The 23,436-nt window shown below is 47.5% G+C and overlaps 1 long non-coding RNA gene and 1 other non-coding gene across 2 annotated transcripts; one reads left to right on the top strand and one right to left on the bottom strand.

The window, feature by feature from the left end:
* The first annotated feature begins 6,473 nt into the window (after positions 1-6,473).
* On the top strand, positions 6,474-6,547 carry TRNAN-GUU. The gene has a single exon. It is a non-coding gene; the product is annotated as a tRNA-Asn (tRNA).
* A 4,790-nt stretch (positions 6,548-11,337) lies between these two features.
* LOC115093289 lies at positions 11,338-19,485 on the bottom strand. The gene is made up of 3 exons (XR_003857267.1): positions 19,391-19,485; positions 19,167-19,239; positions 11,338-11,358 (listed from the first exon to the last, which is right to left on the bottom strand). It is a non-coding gene; the product is annotated as an uncharacterized LOC115093289 (long non-coding RNA).
* Positions 19,486-23,436: the final 3,951 nt, after the last annotated feature.

Consider the following 23,436-nt stretch of genomic DNA (forward strand, 5'->3'; position numbering starts at 1 on the left):
GGAGAAAGTATTGGAGTTTCATCCATTTCCATCCATTCTCTCTTAAGGTAAAACAGCGGATTCAAGAATGCACGGAGGAGAGAGAGGAAGCTTTGTGTGATAATAAACACATTTTACAGTGTGTTCCATACCCCTGGTTTACATAAAGCTGGACAATTTTGCTCTAGTTCCTCTAGATGATTGCCTTAAAAGGTGTTTTGGTTTCCCTGTACGTACTAGGATCAGTCCAGACCGTGGGTTATGTCCCCCGTCCAGCAGATGGAGTCAGAGCAAACTTCCGAGGGTGCTGACATATAAGCAGGTGCACCCTCCAGGGATCCTCAGTATCTCTCTGACTCCAGCAGATGCGAGTGGGGGAACCTTTGCTTCCCCAGTTGGTGGCTTCTGCCCCATTATTTCTATCTTTTCTTCTCAGGACAGGATCAAGCAGGCCTGGGTTCTAAATTACTAAATAGAGTTTAACAAAAAAAAAAAAAAATATATTTTTTTCTCCTCAGGGAGTCTCTTTGAGCCCCTGCCCGGGTCTCACAGCCCTGGTTAGCTTGCCAGCGGGACTATTCTCTCTTTTGTCTGCCCTTTGTTCTTCTGTTTTTCCTCCTCTCTCCGGCGGTAAGTTTTTTCTGCTGTTATTTTCTCTTCACAGCTTCGCCGTCGGACGGCTCAGGGGCACGCTGGTGGGGCCAGCCTCTCCCCTGTTCGGAGCGCCGCGATTCGAACCCCTCCCCCTCGGCCCTGCGACGTTTCCATTCCCCGGGGCCGCGGCAGCAGGGTTTGCGGAGTTGAGCCTGGGCGGACGAGCCCGCTCCTCCCGCGGCGCGGTTTCCCCGGATCCGGCCCCAGGGGCGGTCGCTGAAGGGGTTCTCGCTCCCGACCGGACGCCATGCAGCGATTTCAGGGGGCTCCCGGCGCCGACCCGGGGCAGGGCGGATTGCGGGATGTCTCCTCCGGCGTCGCTCTCCCCGGGGGGGAGTCCGGACCGGCTTCCCCGCCTTTTTCGCCGTCAGGCTCGGAGCGCCGCGGCTCGAGGGGAAGGGCCCCGCCCCCTTCTTTGGCGGGAGCGGCGGCCATCTTAGATCTGGAAAGTGCTGCTGACTCGGAGGCTGAGGAGTCACAGCATGGTTTTTCGCCGCGCTTGAGGCCGATTCGAGCTCCATCCTCCCCCCCCATCACTTCGGGCCCCTCTACGGACCTCGCTCTCGCCGTCCCTCCACCAGCAGGGGGGTTTACGGCGGATTTTGTTCTCCTAATGCATCAGGCGTACCGCCAGAGCCTGCAGCCGGCGGGGGGGGTCGCCAGGCGGTGGTCAAGCGAACCCCACGCCCGCGAAGATGCCCCGGCTGGTGGGGGTGGGGGGGGGCCAATCCAGCGCCCTCGGGGGGCGGCCAGAAGACGCTCCTGGCTCTTCCACCCAGCGGAGCGACCCCAACACAGGACCCTGGGAGTGACCCGGCTTCGACGGCTGATGATGATTCGCTCCTGGCAGCGCACCTGGAGTGTGATGACCCACGGGTGCTCCGGATCTTCCGGAAGGAGGAGCTGTCTGACCTCATCCCACACGTCCTCCAGGAATTGGATCTCGACCCGCCCGTCGAACCGCCTGGGCCTCCGGCCCCCTCCGTAGCCTCAGCGAGCTCCAAAGGGGACCCCGTCCTGGCGGGTCTACGTCCCCTGGCGCGAACGTTCCCGATTCATGAGTCTTTCCTACACCTTTTGGTACGGGAGTGGGACACGCCGGAGGCGTCGCTCAGAGTGGGCAGAGCCATGGACAAGCTCTACCCTCTCCCCGGAGACTTCTTGGACCTGCTTAAAGTACCCAAGGTCGACTCGGCAGTCTCTGCCGTCACCAAGAGGACCACGATTCCCGTTACAGGGGGAACGGCCCTCCGCGATGTCCAGGACAGGAAGTTAGAAGTCTGCCTCAAGAAGATCTTCGAGGTCTCGGCGCTGGGGGTCCGCGCAGCTATTTGTGGTTCTCTCACCCAGCGTGCGGGGCTACGGTGGGTGCAGCAGCTCCTTACTTCACAGCAATTGCCACCTGAGGAAGCGGCGCAAGCGGACAGGCTGGAGGCCGTCATTGCCTACGGGGCCGATGCTCTCCACGACTTGCTGCGGGTCCTGGCGAGGACCATGGTTTCGGCTGTTTCCGCCAGGCGACTGCTGTGGCTTCGAAATTGGGCGGCGGACGCCTCGTCCAAGTCCAGCCTAGGCTCTCTACCCTTTAAGGGTAGGTTCCTTTTCGGCGAGGATCTTGACCAGATCATTAAATCCCTGGGGGAAAACTCCGTACATAGGTTGCCCGAGGACCGCCAGAGGTCATATCGTCCGTCCAATTCCTTCTCCAGGAATCGGTCCCGCTCTCAACGGCGATTTCGGAGCTCCAAGCCCCAGGCCCCTCGAACAGGTCTCAGTCTTGGGCCCGGTCCTTTCGTGGCCGTAGACCACCAAGGGATTCTTCGGCGCAGGGAGCTTCCGGTAAGTCCAACCAATGATGTCAGGCCGGCCCACTCCCCCCTCCCGAGGATCGGAGGACGACTAGCCTGGTTTTACGAGGAGTGGGCCAACATCACCACGGATCAATGGGTCCTGGATATTCTAAGGCACGGTTACGCTTTGGATTTGCGGCATCGCCCCAAAGACAGATTCGTCTTCTCGCCCTGCGGGTCAAGTCACAAGCGCCTGGGAGTACAAAGCACGCTGGACCGGCTCCTAGCCCTGGGGGCCATCTCACCCATCCCCTCCGGAGAGGTGGGCTCGGGTCATTATTCCATCTACTTCGTGGTGCCCAAGAAGGATGGATCCTTTCGTCCCATTTTAGATCTCAAGGAAGCAACAAGGTCCTCTGGATACCCCGGTTTCGCATGGAAACCCTCCGCTCGGTAATAGCGGCAGTTCATCCGGGGGAGTTCCTAGCCTCCCTGGATCTGACGGAAGCCTACTTACACATTCTGATACGCCCGGACCATCACAGGCTCCTCCGCTTCAAGATACTGGGACAGCACTTCCAGTTCCAGGCCCTCCCCTTCGGGTTGGCAACGGCACCCAGGACGTTCACCAAGATCATGGTGGTTGTGGCGGCCGCGCTCCGGCGAGAGGGCATTCTAGTACATCCTTACCTGGACGATTGGCTCATCCGAGCGAAGTCCCTCCCTCAGGGGCAGCAGGCGGTCGACCGGGTGGTCGAATTTCTGCAGTCTCTCGGCTGGGTAGTCAACTTCGGCAAGAGCAGTCTCCTTCCGTCTCGGCAGCTGGACTTTCTCGGAGCACGCTTCGACACAGCTCAAGGCAAGGTCTTCTTGCGGCCGGACAAGGCCCAGTCGCTGAGGGAGCAAATTCTCCATTTTGCCGCTCTCCAGGTCCCAATAGCGAGGGATTACCTGCAGATCCTGGGTTCGATGGCCTTCGCAATCAACCTGGTACCTTGGGCCTTTGCACACCTGAGGCCCCTACAGATGGCGCTACTCTCGCGGTGGAAACCGGTCTCGCAGGACTATCAGGCGATACTACCTCTTCCGCCGGCGGCCAGACTCAGCCTTCGTTGGTGGCTAGACCCCAGGAACCTGGCGCAGGGCTGTCCCCTGGAGTCGCCGGAATGGATTGTGGTCACTACCGATGCCAGTTTGACCGGCTGGGGGGCCGTGTGTCTCAGAAGCTCAGCTCAGGGGCAGTGGACACAGGAACAGGCGTCCTGGTCGATCAACCGCCTGGAGACCAGAGCAGTCCGTTTGGCGCTCATCCAATTTCTGCCTCTCATCCGGCAACGCGCGGTCCGGGTTCTCTCGGACAATGCGACCACGGTAGCCTACATCAACCGACAGGGAGGCACCAAGATCCCGGGGGTGGCCCTCGAAGCGGCCCGTCTCATGGCCTGGGCAGAGCGGTTCCTCGACCGCCTGGCGGCCTCCCACATCGCAGGCGTGCACAATATTCAGGCGGACTACCTGAGTCGGCAGACGTTGGACCCTGGGGAATGGGTTCTCTCCGACGAGGCAATGTCGCTCATCACTCGGTGCTGGGGAACTCCCGCCATGGACCTCATGGCAACGTCGGGCAACGCAAAGGCCCCGCGGTTCTACAGTCGGAGAAGAGATCATGGGGCGGAAGGAGTGGACGCCCTGGTGCTACCCTGGCCTCCTCATGTTCGGCTGTACGTCTTCCCGCCGTGGCCTCTGGTGGGCAAGGTGGTGCGAAGGATAGAAGATCATCCAGGGCAGGTCATTCTGGTGGCGCCAGAATGGCCGCGGCACCCGTGGTTTGCGGACCTACTCAACCTGGTAGTGGACGGACCTCTGCGATTGTCACACCTTCCGCGGCTACTCCATCAGGGTCCGGTATTTTCGGACCAGGCGGAACACTTTTGTCTCGCGGCTTGGCTTTTGAAAGGCAGAGTCTCCTGCGCAAGGGATACGCAGTAACCGTGGTAGACACTCTTCTCAAGGCACGTAAGACCTCCACTTCAGTCGCCTATGTACGGGTCTGGAAGGTGTTTGAGGTCTGGTGTGCTGGACATGGAGCCTCCGCGACGGCGCCTTCGCTCCGTCAGGTCCTGGCCTTCCTCCAGGAGGGCTTGGAGAAGGGTCTCTCCTACAACTCCCTGCGGGTGCAAGTCTCTGCTCTAGCCTCCCTGGCTCGTACCACGGGAAATCCAAATCCTTCGTCTCATCCGGACGTCTCGCGCTTCCTCAAAGGAGTCAAGCACCTGCGGCCGCCGGTGCGACATCCCTATCCCTCCTGGAATCTCAACCTGGTTCTCCGGATCCTTGGTAAGGCTCCCTACGAACTTCTGTGGCAGGCCTCCCTTAAGGACGTCACCCTTAAGACGGTGTTCCTGGTTGCCATAGCCTCGGCGAGGCGCATCTCCGAGCTTCAGGCGCTCTCGTGCCGGGAACCGTTTCTACGCTTCACGGACTCGGGAGTTTCCATTCGAACGGTTCCTTCGTTCCTACCTAAAGTGGTGTCCTCCTTCCACTTGAACCAGTGGGTGGAGCTGCCGGCCTTCCCGGCGGATGCGCCCCAGGCCCTCCGGCGCCTCGACGTGAAGCGCTCTCTGCTGCACTACCTGGAAGTGACCAATGAGTTCCGGACGTCCGACCATCTCTTTGTGCTTTGGTCCGGTAACAAGAAGGGACTGCAAGCGTCTAGGACTACTATCGCAAGGTGGCTCAAGGAAGCGGTGTCCTTGGCCTACATAGGCGCCGGGAAGGCTCCCCCGGAGGGAGTCCGGGCTCATTCGTTGCGTGCCCTGGCCACGTCCCGGGCGGAGTCTCAACATGTTCCAATTCAGGAAATCTGTCGCGCGGCTACATGGAAGTCGCTACACACCTTCTCGAAGCATTACCGGTTGCAACTACCGGTAGGTGAGGCGGGTTCCTTTGGGGACAGGGTTCTCCGAGCAGGGTCTTCAGGGACCCACCCGGTTTAGGGAAGCTTTGGTACATCCCACGGTCTGGACTGATCCTAGTACGTACAGGGAAAAGAAAATTATTCCTTACCTGCTAATTTTCGTTCCTGTAGTACATAGGATCAGTCCAGACGCCCACCCGGGTTTTTCTTAAGTAATGGTCAGACGCCTGCTCGCGTACGTTCTATCTCCTGTCCCTCCAATTCCTACCTTCTGATGTTTTGTTGTTGTTGCCTAGTTCTTCACAGTTCTCCTTGCAAGTTGCATTGGTTATATGTTCTATGGTTACAATTTGATTGGTGCTTGATCCATCCTACTTTTCTGTCTAGTGTTGTTTTCTCTGGGCTTTGATATTCTCGATACTGAGGATCCCTGGAGGGTGCACCTGCTTATATGTCAGCACCCTCGGAAGTTTGCTCTGACTCCATCTGCTGGACGGGGGACATAACCCACGGTCTGGACTGATCCTATGTACTACAGGAACGAAAATTAGCAGGTAAGGAATAATTTTCTTTTCTTAGTTATGCAAATTAAGGCATCTTTTAAAGTATGGTACAAATATTCAGACAACAGGCAAACACTGAAGGGATTAAGCTATTCCTTAATCTACATGATGTTGTTGGTTTGCTATTCCAATCCGGTGTCAGAAACTATATTTAGGCCCTGCTGCTCTTGTAGCTTCCAACAAAACTGGCAGTAACCTTATAAAGAAGGAAGAAACTGGCTAGTATGGGGGTCAAACCCATGGCTTTGGCATTATTAGCACCATGCTCTATCCTGCTGAGCTAACCAGCCACACAGGACTTGAAGTTTGTATCTTTCAACTCGTGCAAGCATTATGATGCAACGTTTGTTTGCACGAGGGAACGGGAACGCGCAGACTCTGATACACAAAAGATGTACACTGATCCTTCTACCGCTCTTTCCTGGACAATACGTAGCTCAACATGGTGCGCATTCCAACATCTCAAAATCTTGTAAGTCACACACATATGCATGGTGTTATTCAAGGAGAAATTGCATATGATGGACAACAACTGGAGAGAGAATGCAATGCAGGTAGCCATATCAAGCTGTCTCTGTGGCGCAATTGGTTATCACATTTGGCTGTTAACTGAAAGGTTGGTGGTTCAAGCCCACCCAGGGACGGGTTATGGGTTTCTTTTTCCAAGCTCAGAACATGGAATGTGCCTTTCTCTACCCTTTCTGAAATGACATGCCACCAACACTGATAAGAGAGTAGAGTCCAGACCTCTAGGTTTCCTTGGTAGGATACTGACAAAAGAGTGTAGAGTTCTATAATGTAAAAGATAGCTGTGTGTCACCCTTTGGCAATGTGAAAAGTAATGGGTGGGGAAGGAAAAACAATGCCCCTTTTGCTACAAAGACATGATAATCCACATCATTACAGGTTTTTGAGCAGTACCAAACTATCCATTGATTCTCCTTCATTTATTATCCCTGATTCAGTGGCAGCGTGTGAGAGAAGCTGATGAAACATGGACGTAAAGTGTAAATCCACCAAATATTCAGGCTCTCCTGTCCATGTTCAGTCAGCAAAGAAAATGCAGTATTCTTATGCTATTCGTCTTTCAGTGGATGCTGCATTTTTAACTGCTATTGTCTTAATCTACCTCGTTTCAGGCCTTTCTTTGTCTTCAAAGGCAATATGTTTATTCATTGCACTTTCCAATAGTCAGTAAACTCTGTCTTCATCTGTTCACAATGTAACATGTACAACACATAGTAACATAGTAATGCTGGCAGAAAAAGACCAAAATGGTCCATCCAGTCTGCCAGCAAGCTTTCCAAGGTAGTAACTACCGCTCCGTGCAGGTTACCCCCAAGCTTTTTTATTTATTCCCATCCTCTAGCCTTTAGGAATCTACAGTGTTGTTTATCCCATGTCCCTTAGAAGTCCTTCACAGTTTTAGTCTTCACCAGGGCATTCCAGGCATCCAGCCACAAACAGAAAACAAAATGACAGAGAACCACAAACAATTGTTACGTGAGCTGCCTCAAAAGGCCTTGCATTTTGTCGAGACGGACGGCCTCTAAAGGCCTTGCATTCTGTTACGTGAGGGTTTTTTTTAGTGTGCCCATGGGCCTCAGCCCAACCCCAGACAGATCCAGGATCAAACCGAGGGTTGACGGCATGTCTCATCATGGCTATCGTCTGACCCTCAGCCAGGCCTGCAAGCTCCCAATGCCAACAACAGATGATGTTGGAATGTGAATGGTCCTCCGACCATTCCGAGCCCTTTCGGACCTGCTGAACAATGAACAATGAACAAGCAGAGCAATCCCTGTCATTCTCATGAGGTGCTACTACATATTGCCTTTGAAGACAAAGAAAGGCCTGAAACGAGGTAGATTAAGACAATAGCAGTTAAAATGCAGCATCCACTGAAAGACGAATAGTATAATAATACTGCCTTTTCTTTGCTGACTGAACATGGACAGGAGAGCCTGCATATTTGGTGGATTTACACTTTACATCCATGTTTTGTGTATCAGAGTCCGCGCGTTCCCGTTCCCTCGTGCAAGCCAACGTTGTATCATAATACTTGCACGAGTTGAAAGACGCAAACTTTAAGTCCTGTGTGGCCGGTTAACCAGGGGTACGGAACACACTGTAAAATGCGTTTATTATCACACAAAGCTTCCTCTCTCTCCTCCGTGCACTCTTGAGTCCGCTGTTTTACCTTAAGAGAGAATGGATGGAAATGGATGAAACTCCAATACTTTCTCCACAGATGCAATCAGCATTTTCAGGGACTGCCTCTGATCGGTTTTCTCCTTCTGTAAACAATAGCAGTTAAAATGCAGCATCCACTGAAAGACGAATTGCTAACTGTTAAATAGCTGGGTATATTCTGTGGTGAGGCCAGGCTGCTGAATATTCTGGCTGAGTTAGCTGGATATGTTTATCTGGCTAACTTGCTCATTTGGATAGTGGCTGAATTTAGACCTCAAAATTTCTTAAAACCTTCTTTACTTTCAGAAATAACTTCACAGGGGTATAATGGATTCACTATGTATTTCGTCATCTTCCCCCATTCCCCCAAAACATTTCTTTATGTGCAATGGACAGGAATACATGATAAGTGAATATCTTTCTTGGTGGGTACAACCTCTGCTCTGACCCAAACCCCATTCAACACTATTTTTCTCTTCCTCCATGCTTCACCTCAATTCTGCTCCAGTCTTCTTTCCTCTTCCTTCCTTGTGGTCAAGTCTAGTGGTATAATGATTTTAAAAAAGGTTTAGAAAAGTTTCCAGAGAACAGATTCATTAACAATTATTAGGGATTTCAACAGGGAATAGAGCTCCCCATATGTATCTACTGGGTAAGGCTGAACCAAATCACAGTGAACCTAGAAGAAGTGGTAGGCCTGAATGACTAACTGAAGAGTAGTAAATCACCTGGACTAGTAGGTATATACCCCAGAGTTCTGAAGGAACTAAAAAATGAAATTTCAAACCTATTAGTAAAAATTTGTAACCTATCATTAAAATCATCCATTGTACCTGAAGACTGGAGGATAGCTAATGTAACCCCAATATTTATAAAGGGCTCCAGGGGCAATCTGGGAAACTACTGACCAGTTAGCCTGACGTCAGTGCCAGGAAAACTAGTGGAAAGTGTTCTAAACATCAAAATCACAGAACATATAGAAACACATGGTTTAATGGAACAAAGTTAGCATGGCTTTACCCAAGGCAAGTCTTGCCTCACAAATCTGCTTCAGTTTTTTGAAGGAGTTAATAAACATGTGGATAAAGATGTAGATGTAGTGTACTTGAATTTTCAGAAGGCGTTTGACAAAGTTCCTCATGAGAGGCTTCTAGGAAAAGTAAAAAGTCATGGGATAGGTGGTGATGTCCTTTCGTGGATTACAAACTGGTTAAAAGGCAGGAAACAGAGAGTAGGATTAAATGGACAATTTTCTCAGTGGAAGGGAGTGGGCAGTGGAGTGCCTCAGGGATCTGTATTGGGACTCTTACTTTTCAATATATTTATATATGATCTGGAAAGAAATATGATGAGTGAAGTAATCAAATTTGCAGATGATACAAAATTGTTCAGAGTAGTTAAATCACAAGCAGATTGTGATAAATTGCAGAAAGACCTTGTGAGACTGGAAAATTGGGCATCGAAATGGCAGATGAAATTTAATGTGGATAAGTGCACAACTTTTGGCCAGCTTGGGGGGGGCCTCCTTACCCCCCCAAGCTGGCCAAAAGTTCCTTTTGGGTCCAACGAGGGTCCCGGAGCGAACCCGCGGGGAATCACGTGACGCTGCGTCACTCCGACGTGACGCCGACGTCACGTGCTCCTCGCAAAGGAGTTCAGAAATGGCGTCCTGACTCCCCGCTGGACTACCAGGGAGTTGTGGTAAGTCTTGGGGGGGGGGGGATTAAGGAGGGTGAGGGGTTTAAATTTTTATTTAGGATCAACAATCGCGATTTCCAACGTATTCAACATAGCTATGTTGAATAAGTTGGAAATCCGATCGTTTTCGCCTCATCACTTTTTTAAGTTAAAAAAAAAAAAAAAGTTGCGTTTTACATTTAAGTTCAAAACGAATGCACACCCCTAATGTCCCAACCCAGATTTTCTCCAGCTTCAAGCAGGTACCAATATATTCAGATCTGAGGGTTCCTGGATGTGAATAAAAGGTGAGTATGTATTTAGTTAAATAAGTATAAGTAGGCATGTATGTGTGAAAAAATGAAAGGACCACCTATGCAGGTTTTTTCTATGCTCTCTTAATATCTTTATTTTGGCAAAACTTTTTTTTTCACAAATATCTTCTGAATATCTGCTTTTGTGATTGTTACTTATTCAGGACATCTTTCTTATTTGTCCTTCAGAGGCCAAAAGAAATCTGGGTGAATCAAGTCCTTAGTTCTCTGTCGATACTGTGATATCACTGGCATGCCCCATAATAAAGATCAAAGGGTACAAAATCAATGTTTCACAGCCTATCAAACAGCACTGAAAAATAACAACATATCTGGTACAGAGATTTCTTAAATTGCTGGAATTCTATACTACATGTTTGATGAAGTTACTGCTTTGATTTAATTACTGAACCTAATTGCAGGATGTAATTTTTTTAACTAGTTCAACACCTGGGAAATCCATAACCAAGATTCCCAATCTGGTTTTTTTCTCTTTGTTCTCCAGATAAGCATACAGATCATAGTTTATCTTCTCAGCCACTGCACTAGGAAAGACATCTGAACTGGCACCTGAACTATAGGTCAGATATATTTTATCAGAATTACCAGTTTCAGCTGAATTTAAATTACCTTCAACAGTGGACCATTTCCAACTTATATCATGTAATGATGGTACATGATACTCATCAACCACACATAAGTTAGTATAGGGGATTCCCATAACAGGACCATCAAAATCCTGTAATATGACAATCTTTCCTCTAGCTTGGCCAAGGGTGGGTATATCAGAGAATTCCCAGAACCAGGAGCTTCCAACATCTTTCATGTAAGCAGATACTAGGTCACAGAATTTCCCTGTGTTATGGGAAGCTTTATACTCTTCCTTTATATGCATAAGGATTGTTTCTTTTGGATGCTCACGCAAGAAATTAATGGTGTCATACCACACCTGTTTCAAATGACAGTATAAGAATTTCTCCCCATGGTGGAGAGCCAGTTTGTCATAGTAATGCCTACAACGTAGATCAACAAATCGAATCCCAGCTTCATACTGTGAGCTGAGGCTCCAGGTCTGACACTGAAATATACTTCCAATTCCACCAAACAAAGACATAGACCGGTTGGTGCCAGGAATGGACAATTCAGAGAGTAGCTTTTCATCTGGAACTGAAGACATCCAGTCTGTGTTTTTAGCTGCAGGAGTTTCTGTAGTATCAAACTCTTTTTTTTGGATATTTCCCATACTGACTTGATGATATCAGTACCACTACCTGTAAAATACATAAAATCACAATTTAAATCATAGTCTCTTTGCATTGTTCCTCAGTTTGTTTTTTTTATTTCAGTATCATACCTCTGGTTTTCATGTCTCTTGCAAATACATAAAACCTTCATTTTCAGATATTATTTTGTTTTTTCTGGGAATTTTTTAGTGTTTATGAAAATAAATGCAAACACGAGAAAATCAGTGATTTTGCTCCCACATGTATTTGTTATAACAAAACAAAAACAAACACAGATACATTTTGGGGAAAAATAAAATAGCTGAAAATGAAAGTCCCTACAATACAGAAACAAATTATGATCCACTCCATTCTCCTGTTACACATTCATGCTATAAATATCAGTCCCATAATTTCACATGCACACTGTTTATAATGTGTCCTTTCTATTACATATTCATAATTAATATCCATTCCATTCTTTTGTTATATTGTTATACTAAAGGTATCCCTCATATTGTTCTGTTATACCCTGAGAAAAAAAATACCATGAACTTATACATTTGATCCTTCCTAGGTTAGATGTTTAAATTTTATAAGGGCAACATTCAAAAGCCATTTACTTATATACAATAAATGGCTACTCACCTGCGTGAAAGGGCTGTCTAAAATTGCTCACTAGAATGCGGATAAAAGTATGCATGGGGTTCAGCAATGTGCATCCTTTGTCCCACAGGAAAAGTAGGTGGGATCAGAGGCAGGGTTTGGTTGGGGAGTCAACAACACTACAGTTGTGTATTTGCAAATCTATTGAGAACATTTTCAAAGGGGTTCCATGCATAAAAATAGTATATACTGTATGGGGCGGATTTTAAAAGGCGCGCGAATAGCCTACTTTTGTTTGCGCTCCAGGCGCAAACAAAAGTACGCTGGATTTTAGTAGATACGCGCGGAGCTGCGCGTATCTGCTAAAAACCTGGATCGGCGCGCGCAAGGCTATGGATTTTGTATAGCCGGCGTGCGCCGAGCCGCGCAGCCTACCCCCGTTCCCTCCGAGGCCGCTCCAAAATCGGAGCGGCCTCGGAGGGAACTTTCCTTTGCCCTCCCCTCACCTTCCCCTCCCTTCCCCTACCTAACCCACCCGCCCGGCCCTGTCTAAACCCCCCCCTTACCTTTGTCGGGGTATTTACGCCTCCCGGAGGGAGGCGTAAATCCCCGCGCGCGAGCGGGCCTCCTGCGCGACGGGCCGCGACCTGGGGGTGGGTACGGAGGGCGCGGCCACGCCCCCGGACCGCCCCGGGCCGTAGCCACGCCCCCGTACCCGCCCCCAAAACGCTGCCGACACGCCCCCGAAACGCCGCGATGACCGGGCCCGCCCCCGACACGCCCCCGACACGCCCCCCCTCGGAGAACCCCGGGACTTACGCGAGTCCCGGGGCTCTGCGCGCGCCGGGAGGCCTATGTAAAATAGGCTTCCCGGCGCGCAGGGCCCTGCTCGCGTAAATCTGCCCGGTTTTGGGCGGATTTTCGCGAGCAGGGCTCTGAAAATCCGCCCCTAAGCACGTAAATAGCATGTTCTGTATCTGTACATGCATAAATTATCTTTTATAAACATAAAGAGTATGTGGTAGAGCTGATTGACAAACTGAAGAGTAGTAAATCACCTGGACTGGATGGAATACACCCCAGAGTTCTGAATGAACTAAAAAATGAAATTTCAGATCTATTAGTAAAAATTTGTAACCTATCATTAAAATCATCCATTGTACCTGAAGACTGAAGGATAGCAAATGTAACCCCAATATTTAAAAAGGGCTCCAGGGGTGATCCGGGAAACTACAGACCAGTTAGACTGACTTCAGTGCCAGGAAAAATAGTGGAAAGTGTTCTAAACATCAAAATCACAGAACATATAGAAAGACATGGTTTAATGGAACAAAGTCAGCATGGCTTTACCCAAGGCAAGTCTTGCCTCACAAATCTGCTTCACATTTTTGAAGGAGTTAATAAACATGTGGATAAAGGTGAACCGGTAGATGTAGTATACTTGAATTTTCAGAAGGCGTTTGACAAAGTTCCTCATGAGAGGCTTCTAGGAAAAGTAAAAAGTCATGGAATAGGTGGCGATGTCCTTTTGTGGATTGCAAACTGGCTAAAAGACAGGAAACAGAGTAGGATTAAATGGACAATTTTCTCAGTGGAAGGGAGTGGCCAGTGGAGTGCCTCAGGGATCTGTATTGGGACCTTACTTTTCAATATATTTATAAATGATCTGGAAATAAATACGACGAGTGAAGTAATCAAATTTGCAGATGATACAAAATTGTTCAGAGTAGTTAAATCACAAGCAGATTGTGATAAATTGCAGGAAGACCTTGTGAGACTGGAAAATTGGGCATCCAAATGGCAGATGAAATTTAATGTGGATAAGTGCAAGGTGATGCATATAGAGAAAAATAACCCAAGCTATAATTACACAATGTTGGGTTCCATATTAGGTGCTACAACCCAAGAAACTGCTACAGCATTCATCCTTACTGTGGCTCTAGTCTTTTCCCCTCTCATTCAGCAGCATGCTTACTCCCATGCTCTGCACTTCTGTTTTTGTCTAGAGCCAAGAAGTGCTGCTGGTGGACAGGGCCTGCTTCAAATGCATTTGTGGCACCAGAAAGCAGGCACTATGGTTGCTTGGGGGGGTGGTGAGGAAGTGGGTCTTGAAACACAGCATGGGCGGTACTGGAGGGCAAGCACTTTCACTGGTAGGGGTGGAAGGTAGGACTTGAAACACAGCAAGCATGCACTTTGACTCACACTGGCTTCCAGCAGTGGCTGGAGGTCTTGAAATGCTGCATCTGAAGCTCTGAAGCAACTTTTTAATCAGCCTAAAATTAGGGTGAATATTAGTATAAATCTATTGTCACCTTTGGAAAAATTTGGGAATTTATGGGTAAAAATTGGTCTGTACTGAAAATGAAGGGACTTAAATGATAAAGAAGGCCCATATTGGATTCTAGGAGGTAATGTTGTGGTGTGAGGAGTAATGGGGATCTGAAAGATGCTGTGGGGTGGGAGCCCAGAGGCACACATGATGATTGGGAGAGAGGGTATGGCATCTTGGGCTGTGAAGACTCAATTAGAATAATGAGATATGGAGTCCAGCGGCATATATTAACTATGTCTCCTGAGGTATCTTTAAATTTCCTGCTTTAAATGGTTCACATTAAAAGGTGAATATTAAAAGCCCAATGTGTGCATTAATTAGGGGATGAGTGAATTTGTTGGGCTAGCATGCGCTGAGCGGATTTTAAAAGCCACTGAGATACACACATATCTCCCAGAGTGTACCAGGGATGTGCAGAGCAAAAGTTTATGTTCATAAGTCCATAAGTCGAAAGGGGGGGTCATTTGCGGTCAATATGGACATATGGAGAATTCCATAAGTTGAGTCTATGCCCATATGTGCAAATAAAAATTTAAACCCCTCACCCTCCTTAATCCCCCCCCCCCAAGACTTACCAAAACTCCCTGGTGGTCCAGCGGGGTCAGGACGCCATTTCTGAACTCCTTTGCAAGGAGCACGTGACGTCGGCGTCACGTCGGAGTGACGCGGCGTCACGTGATTCCCCGCGGGTTTGCTCCGGCACCCTCGTTGGGCCCAAAGGAACTTTTGGCCAGCTTGGGGGTGTCAGGAGGCCCCCCCAAGCTGGCCAAAAGTTCCTTTTGGGCCCAACGAGGGTGCCGGAGCGAACCCGCGGGGAATCACGTGACGCCGCGTCACTCCGACATGGCGCCGACGTCACGTGCTCCTCGCAAAGGAATTCAGAAATGGCGTCCTGACTCCTCGCTGGATCACCAGGGAGTTGTGGTAAGTCTTTGGGGGGGGGGGGGATTAAGGAAGGTGAGGGGTTTAAATTTTTATTTTGGATCAACATAGCTATGTTGAATAAGTTGGAAATCCGATCGTTTTAGCCTCATCACTTTTTTAAGTTAAAAAAAAAAAAAAGTAGCGTTTTACATTTAAGTTCAAAACGAATGCACACCCCTAGAGTGTACACATCTTGAAAGTTTTCAAAAAAGGGGCGGGACATGGGCATGGTCTGGGTGGGGTAAGGGCATTTTGGGGTGTGAATCTGAGATGTCCATATAAATACTTACCTAATCTTATGCACGCCAAATAAAAAAATAAAGAGAAACAGTAAGATCTGTGGCGGAGTGAAGACTATTAAACTGGGGGGGGGGGTTTGAGGACTGATCTTTTAACTGGTTGAACTGGGGATGAACTGGTAAAACTGGTAATAGCATCAGTGCACACCCCTTTTAAAAACCCCTAATTTACACAGTAGGGGGACGATGAAATAAAGTAAGCTGAAGCTGCTCTGGGTTTGTGTGCACCTCTACGTGCATTTTCCTGTGCAAAGCCCTATATGGGTATGTTAATAGAAATGGCGCCGATGGCCCTTTGCCCTTACCATATGACAGGGCAAAGGTAGCGCTGGGGCCATTTTGGTTCCTGACACCCGACGTCACGAGTGCAGGAGATCGCTCCCGGACCCCCGCTGGACCCCCAGGGACTTTTGGCCAGCTTGGGGGGGCCTCCTGACCCCCCCACAAGACTTGCCAAAAGTCCAGCGGGGGTCCGGGAGCGACCTCCTGCAAGCGGGCCGTATTGCCAATATTCAAAATGGCGCCGGCGCTACTTTTGCCCTCACTATGTCGACATAGTGAGGGCAAAAGTCAAAATGGCACCAGCACTACTTTTGCCCTCACTGACATAGTGAGGGCAAAAGTAGTGCCAGCGCCATTTTGAATATTGGCAATACGGCCCGCGTGCAAGAGGTCGCTCCCAGACCCCCGCTGAACTTTTGGCAAGTCTCGTGGGGGGGTCAGGAGGCCCCCCCAAGCTGGCCAAAAGTCCCTGGGGGTCCAGCGGGGGTCCGGGAGCGATCTCCTGCATGCATGATGTCGGGAGCCAGGAACCAAAATGGCACCGGCGCTACCTTTGCCCTGTCATATGGTAAGGGCAAAGGGCCGGCGCCATTTCTATTAACGCAGCTGTGGCCCGAGAGCGGGAGATCGCGCCAGGACCCCCCCCCCCCCCCACTGGACCCCAGGTAATTTAAAACATTTTGGGGGGGTTCGGGAGGGTGGGGGATTTGTTTGAAAGGGTCAGGGTGGGTTTTAGGGTTGTTTTGGTGTGCCGGTTTTCCCGCCCTCCCCCCCTCCCATGCCGGGACCCCCCCACTGGACCCCAGGTAATTTAAAACATTTTGGGGGGGTTCGGGAGGGTGGGGGATTTGTTTGAAAGGGTCGGGGTGGGTTTTAGGGTTGTTTTGGTGTGCCGGTTTTCCCACCCTCCCCCGATTTACGATTTTTTGACGATAAATCAGGGGAATTGCTATTGTATCGCGGCTCTAACAGTTTTTGACGATTTAAAATATATCTGACAATTGTTTTAAATCGTCAAAAAATGATTCACATCCCTAATGAGCACCAATGCTCGCCCATGCGCCAGTTTGAAAGTTACCATCTAAACTTCTTAGGCATTAAAGCTGGATACTACATTCAACATTAATATCTAATGAGGGCATCTGCATAATCTTTTCATGGTGGATCACTTGCATTTGTGTTGCTGTTAACATTCAGTAATACTAACATGCATGCAAGCAGCACAAATACAACAAGAGCGTTAGGTAATGCTCACATTAAGGTATGTTAGAGTGTGGTAATTTCAACCTTACTACTAATGCTGTTAGTAACATTTTGATGTTAAAAGCATTCTGTGTGCTCAGCTCCTTTAATTCTAAGTTATATCTGCTATTACTCCTGACTCCTAATTGCTATGCCAGGAAACAGAAAAAATTCCAATCAAAGCCTGCATTTCTCAGCTAAACTGGGATTTCTCCCATTCCTTTATTTATGCTTTTGACCCCAGATTTAAAAACTAGCAAAGATGTAAAATCATTGCTAGCAGTTGGTAGTCAGAATGCCTTTGATTAGTTGCTTCCATTTTTTATCTAGTAGAATATTCTGGTGAAATGTTTGCTTGGAAATCAATACTAATAGCACTGGAAAATGAAGTTCTCTCTATTTATCCAAAGAACGGTTACAGCACAGGCAATGGTAATGCAAGTGTCTTGTGCTACTCTGCTAATGTGTGTCAACTCAGTTTGAGAGAGGGGAGAGGGTGATTTCACTCTCATGACTGTACAGTTTTTAATGTCTTTGCTATGACTGACAAAAAGAGGGCTGATTAGTAGGGGTGTGCATTCGTTTTGAACTTAAATGTAAAACGCTACTTTTTTTTTTTTAACTTAAAAAAGTGATGAGACGTAAACGATCGGATTTCCAACTTATTCAACATAGCTATGTTGAATACGTTGGAAATCGCGATTGTTGATCCAAAATAAAAATTTAAACCCCTCACCTTCCTTAATCCCCCCCCAAAGACTTACCACAACTCCCTGGTGATCCAGCGAGGCGTGAGGACGCCATTTCTGAAATCCTTTGCGAGGAGCACGTGACGTCGGCGCCACGTTGGAGTGATGCGGCGTCACGTGATTCCCCGCGGGTTCGCGCCGGGATGCTCGTTCGGCCCAAAAGGAACTTTTGGCCAGCTTGGGGGGGGCCTCCTGACCCCCCCAAGCTGGCCAAAAGTTCCTTTTGGGTGCAACGAGGATTCCGGAGCGAACCCGCGGGGAATCACGTGACGCCGCATCACTCCGACATGGCGCCGACGTCACGTGCTCCTCGCAAAGGATTTCAGAAATGGCGTCCTCACTCCTCGCTGGATCACCAGGGAGTTGTAGTAAGTCTTTGGGGGGGGATTAAGGAGGGTGAGGGGTTTAAATTTTTATTTGCACGTATGGACATAGGCTCAAATTATGGAATTCTCCATATGTCCATATTGACCGCAAATGGGACCCCCTTTCGACTTATGGACATATGAACTTAAACTTTTGCTCTGCACATCCCTACTGATTAGTCCCAACATTTGTTGGTCGTTCTATAGTGATGTGGATAATTTTCCATTCCAGATAGGACCATGGCAATCAACCAGTTTGACACTTGGCACTAAACAGCTTTCAGAGGGTAAAGACTTTTACTTGCCACCAATCTGAGCTGCATTGGAATCAGTGACCTATACATTTTGGGAGTAATTTAAAAAAGCATTTACCTTCTTAAAACTGGGTTTTACACCTTTATTTATTTATTTATGTATTTATTTATTTATTTATTTAGAGCTTTTCTATACCGGCATTCATGATACAATCATATCATGCTGGTTTACAGTTAACAGGGGGTGTAAAAGCCTTGAGCATTAAACAAGTGGAGAGGAGCAAAAAAGTTACAATAAAACAAGGGTGCTAGAACTGGGGGAAGAAGAAGACAAAGCTAGAGTAACTTAACAGTGGGATGAGCGATTATTTACATTGTGCTGTGAGTCACTCAGTGATTATTGCGGTGTTTCAGTTAGGTTCGGGAAAGGCTTGTTCGAACAGCCTACCTGTGTAAGTGGGCTTTTGAAATTAAATTACTGCAATATATCCCACCGAATTGCCTATAGGTTATACACACGTCAGTGCACTTTACATGGGTAAATGGCTTTTGAAAATTGCTACATTGGTATATTACAATTACGTGAATAACTCCTCTGAAAATTACCTCCAAAGGTTCCATTACTGAGCTATCTAGTATTCCTGCTACTAGTTCCATTTCTTCTTATAAGACACACCAAAAGGCTCATCCTTGCTCTGGTACTTCTCAAATTTTGAGTATATGGATTTTCTATTTACAAGACTTTATAAAAAATATATATGACTAAAATAAAGCCATACAAAAAGAGAAGTGCATCTCACACTGTTCTCTTACTGCGACGTGTCAGCTGCTTCCTCTCCTAGGAACTTTTGATTCTTCGATCAAACCAGATACCTGTAGTATATAAAAAAAGAAACAACAGAATAGTTATAGATCACTTTGCTCTTAATACAATTACAGAACAAAACACTAAAATTGTACAATGGAGCTGGCCTGCTTTCATAAACAGTACTCAAGTCATTGTTGATTCGTTTAAATACTGTACCTGGACCTCAAAAGTGCTGGGCAGATGTCCTAAAGCTCCTTTGCTCAGGGGGAAGAAATAAATAGAGCAGCAGCTCGGTATAACTGTCCACAGCCTGCCTCAGCTTCTTTATTTGCTAGGAGGGAAGCCTGCCTCCTTACTCTGTCTCTCATTGACAAGCCTTCATGTAGGACAAATCATTTTTATGGCAAACATTATACCACCTTCTGATTGGTTGGTGACATCAACGACCGATCAAGTAAGCCAATTATAAATCAATAAAAAATATTTTAGGAAAAAAAACAGGAAGGGCTTGTGGTTTTCTCCTCCTTTTAGACAGAAACAGGACCTGCAGTAATTAAATAAATAGTTTAAAAAAGGAAAGTAAAGGGAAATAAATAGTTTAAAATTAAATAAGTAGAAATTGTAACCTTGGGAGCCAAGAACTTTACATTTCTAAAATAAGCAGTGATGGTAAACTGACCAAATGTTCAGCAAGAACATTTGCAAGAAAAGAGTTTAATTTTACAATTCAAGACTTTTTAACACAAATGTAAACTAAGAAATTGTCTTACACTATGGACATTTGAGGTTATTTAAATCAAAACCAGGCTGAGCAAACAAGAGTGAAATCAGCAAAAGTAATTTAATCAGAGAAGCCTGTGGCACACATCAGTGCCAGCAGCACAGAACACCTACAATGCAACAGCAGAAATCATTTCTTAACCAAAGCACCTTGCTGCTGCCTTCACCAGTGCCAGCAGCACAAAACAACAGCACAACAAACAACTCTCCACTGAAGTTAGTATAGAACTTGAGAAAAATAAGTGCATTGAAAGGAAAGTTGCATAGCTACTCTAATACAGCTGTAAATGTAAAATCTATAAATGAATACAATTGACAGATCTGTTAGCTGTTTTTTCAACACTGATATACAAGAAAATAAAACTATTTTATTTATTTTATTTATTTAAAAGTTTTTATATAGCACACAATAAGGCATATGAATGCCTGTCTATTAGTTAAGTATTTTTTAGATTATAAAATTTAGCAAGGTAAAGAAAATTATACAAGTCTAACAATAATAATTAGAATTTTTTATATTTTACTTTAAATTTCAGGTTTTAGTATTAAATTAATATTAAATTTAAGGACACCACACTATAGATGAGTATTGATATTTGCAATTTATTTTATAATCCTCCATATTAGGACTATGCTGCAAGGAAAGTAAAGTTATATGTGTAACCCTTGGGCGAGTGTCGTCTCACAGGACCCCAAAGACCACACTGCAAATAAAGATTATATTATCTATTTAAAGCCCTCGCCTGCTCTTCAAACTTCTGAAAGTCCAGAATTACTTCTAAGGCAGGGGAGGGATGGGAATAACTTCCTAGGCCCTGAGCATTGTTCCACAGTCAATCCAGTATTAAAGACTCTGTATACAGCACTAATAATCACATTATTGTAAACTGCAATAATAATCATGCTGGAAGCAAGTGGTGGTTTCCAACTTAACTTTTACTGATCACTGATAGTTGATGAAAATATTAAGTTTAAAGTTCTTATTGTCTTCAGTCCACTTACAGCTTTAGTTCTTTCATTAAATGTGTAACTTTAAGCTTCCAGTTGCTTTAGTCTGTTACTGATGTCAATTGATATGTTTTTATATGTCTTATTCCTGATCCGTTCCAATTAAGGGGACAGTTTTAGAGTTTCCTCCCAGAATTTGATGGATAGTGTAATCTTTTTCCAATTTAAGTGTATTTATTTAAAGTCCCATTTTTTATACCTTAGCCCAGTTATTCAGTTATTCCCTTTACTTCCCTGTTCTGTACCTGGATGGTAATTCCATACTCCTCTCCTCCTTCTTTATCTCAATGTGATGGTCATGGCAAACACCGGATGGGTGCCACAGACCTTCTTCTCCTACTCCTTCTCTCTCCTCAGGAATGTTCCGAGATGTATTCCTCCGCCAGGCCTAGTTATATAGTCCATCCGTGCTCTCTGAGAGACACCGCTCCTCTAGATGGCATATATTGAGCCCTGAGTCCTAGGGTACTCAGGAGTGTTGGAAAAACAGCAATGTTAAGAAAGGGAAACACAAAACAGAGAAAGGAAGGGTAGAATAACTTCCTTCTTCAAAAGCAAAAAGGTTTTCCAAGGAATTATCTTAAAGTTAGGTATAGGCACCTTTTCCATATTTCTTTACTCAAGACTCAGCCTTAGAGGCCCAAGCCTACTTTCCTAAGTAAACTGAACAAAGCCAGGAACAGCATAGTGTCAATTATTTGTTTGAAATATTTATATTCTGCCTGTATTGACTTTGTCATGCTAAGCAGATTAAAGAAAAAACTTAAAACATTGAGATAAAACATAAAACAATTCAAAGACATATACATTTAAAAAAATTATTAATCAGCAGCTGACAAGTTATTCCATCATATACTGAAATGCTTCATTGAATAAGGCAGTTTTTAGTGCTTTCCAAAATAGTTTGTAGTCAGGCAAGGCTCAAACCTCTTCTGTCAAACTATTCCAGAGCTTAGCCACAGCAATGGATATTGACGGCCGCCTTATTTCCTGGAGGTGTACAACTCTTATCGGTGACACCACAAGGTAATGTCTGTCAGCACACCACATGGCTTTTTTTTGGGAACATAATCCTTAAAAAGGTCAGATAAAACAGTAGGGGCTAGGGATGTGCAGAGGGACGCCATACGTTGCATTCGTGATTCGGATTCGTCGGGGAGCAGATACGTTGCATTTGGCTATATGGCGCCCCGATGCGTTAATACGGCAATTTCTATTCGTGTCCCAGCTAAAATTAAAATTAACTACAACCCCCCACCCCTCCTGACCCCCCCCCCCAAGACTTACCAAAACTCCCTGGTGGTCCAGCGGGGAGTCTGGGAACCATTCCCTGCACTCTCACACCCTCGGTACCGGTTTCATCATGGCGCCGATAGCCTTTGTCACAGGGGCTACCGGTGCCATTGGTCAGCCCCTGTCACATGGTCATCAGCACCATCTTGTGCTCCTACCATGTGACAGGGGCTGACCAATGGCAACGGTAGCCCCTGTGACATAGTATGGGCAAAGGCTATCGGCGCCATTTTGAGTACTGGCATCGGACGGACGGAGTGCAGGAGGTCGCTCCGGGACCCGCATTGGACCCCCAGGGACTTTTGGCCAGCTTGGGGGGGGGGCCTCCTGACCCCCACAAGACTTGCCAAAAGTTCAGCGGGTTTCCGGGAGCGACCTCCTGCACACAGGCCCCTGTGACATAGTGAGGGCAAAGGCGATCGGCGGGGTGCAGTCCGGGACGGGGCTGTGCGAGGGAGAGCGGCGAGAGGCCAAAGGATGTTGCCTCATGGTCGGCGGGGAGCCTGTTGGTAGGTAAGAGTGATTTTTTTAAGGCCTTACCCCGACGGGCTTTAGTGCCGACTGCGCAGGCCAGGCCCCGTTCCGCTCCGCTGTCCATCCGTGGGTCCACCTCTCTGTCCGTCTGAGGGTCCGTCCGTCCGTGAAAAGGGCGCCAGGAGGGTGGTAGGGGGTTTAAAACCCTAAGGTCGCTGGCTACTGACGTCGTGGGAGCGCCTGGCTCCTGATTGGATGAGGAGCTGGGGAGGCGCGGCTTGGATGGAGTGCAGTCCGGGACGGGGCTGTGCGAGGGAGAACAGCGAGAGGCCAAAGGATGTTGCCTCGTGGTCGGCGGGGAGCCCGTTGGTAGGTAAGAGTGATTTTTTTAAGGCCTTACCCCGACGGGCTTTAGCGCCGACTGTGCAGGCCAGGCCCCGTTCCGCTCCGCTGTCCGTCCGTGGGTCCGCCTCTCTGTCTGTCCGAGGGTCCGGTCCATCTGTCCGTCCGATATGTCTGACACCTTTGGGCAACACATACTTCACGTAGTGTTTGTTACATGTGCCGCCTGCGGCAGCCCCACAGCATGGCCCTCTCACCTTTTCAGACGGACTCCAGCTCCTGGTTCCTCTTTACTGGCAGCGGTGGGCTGCCAGCTCCGACCTCGGGTTCCCTCCAGTGCCTCTGGCCTTGCCACATTACCCAGT

Source organism: Rhinatrema bivittatum, chromosome 6 (assembly GCF_901001135.1).
Source record: "Rhinatrema bivittatum chromosome 6, aRhiBiv1.1, whole genome shotgun sequence".
Lineage (NCBI taxonomy): Eukaryota > Metazoa > Chordata > Amphibia > Gymnophiona > Rhinatrematidae > Rhinatrema > Rhinatrema bivittatum.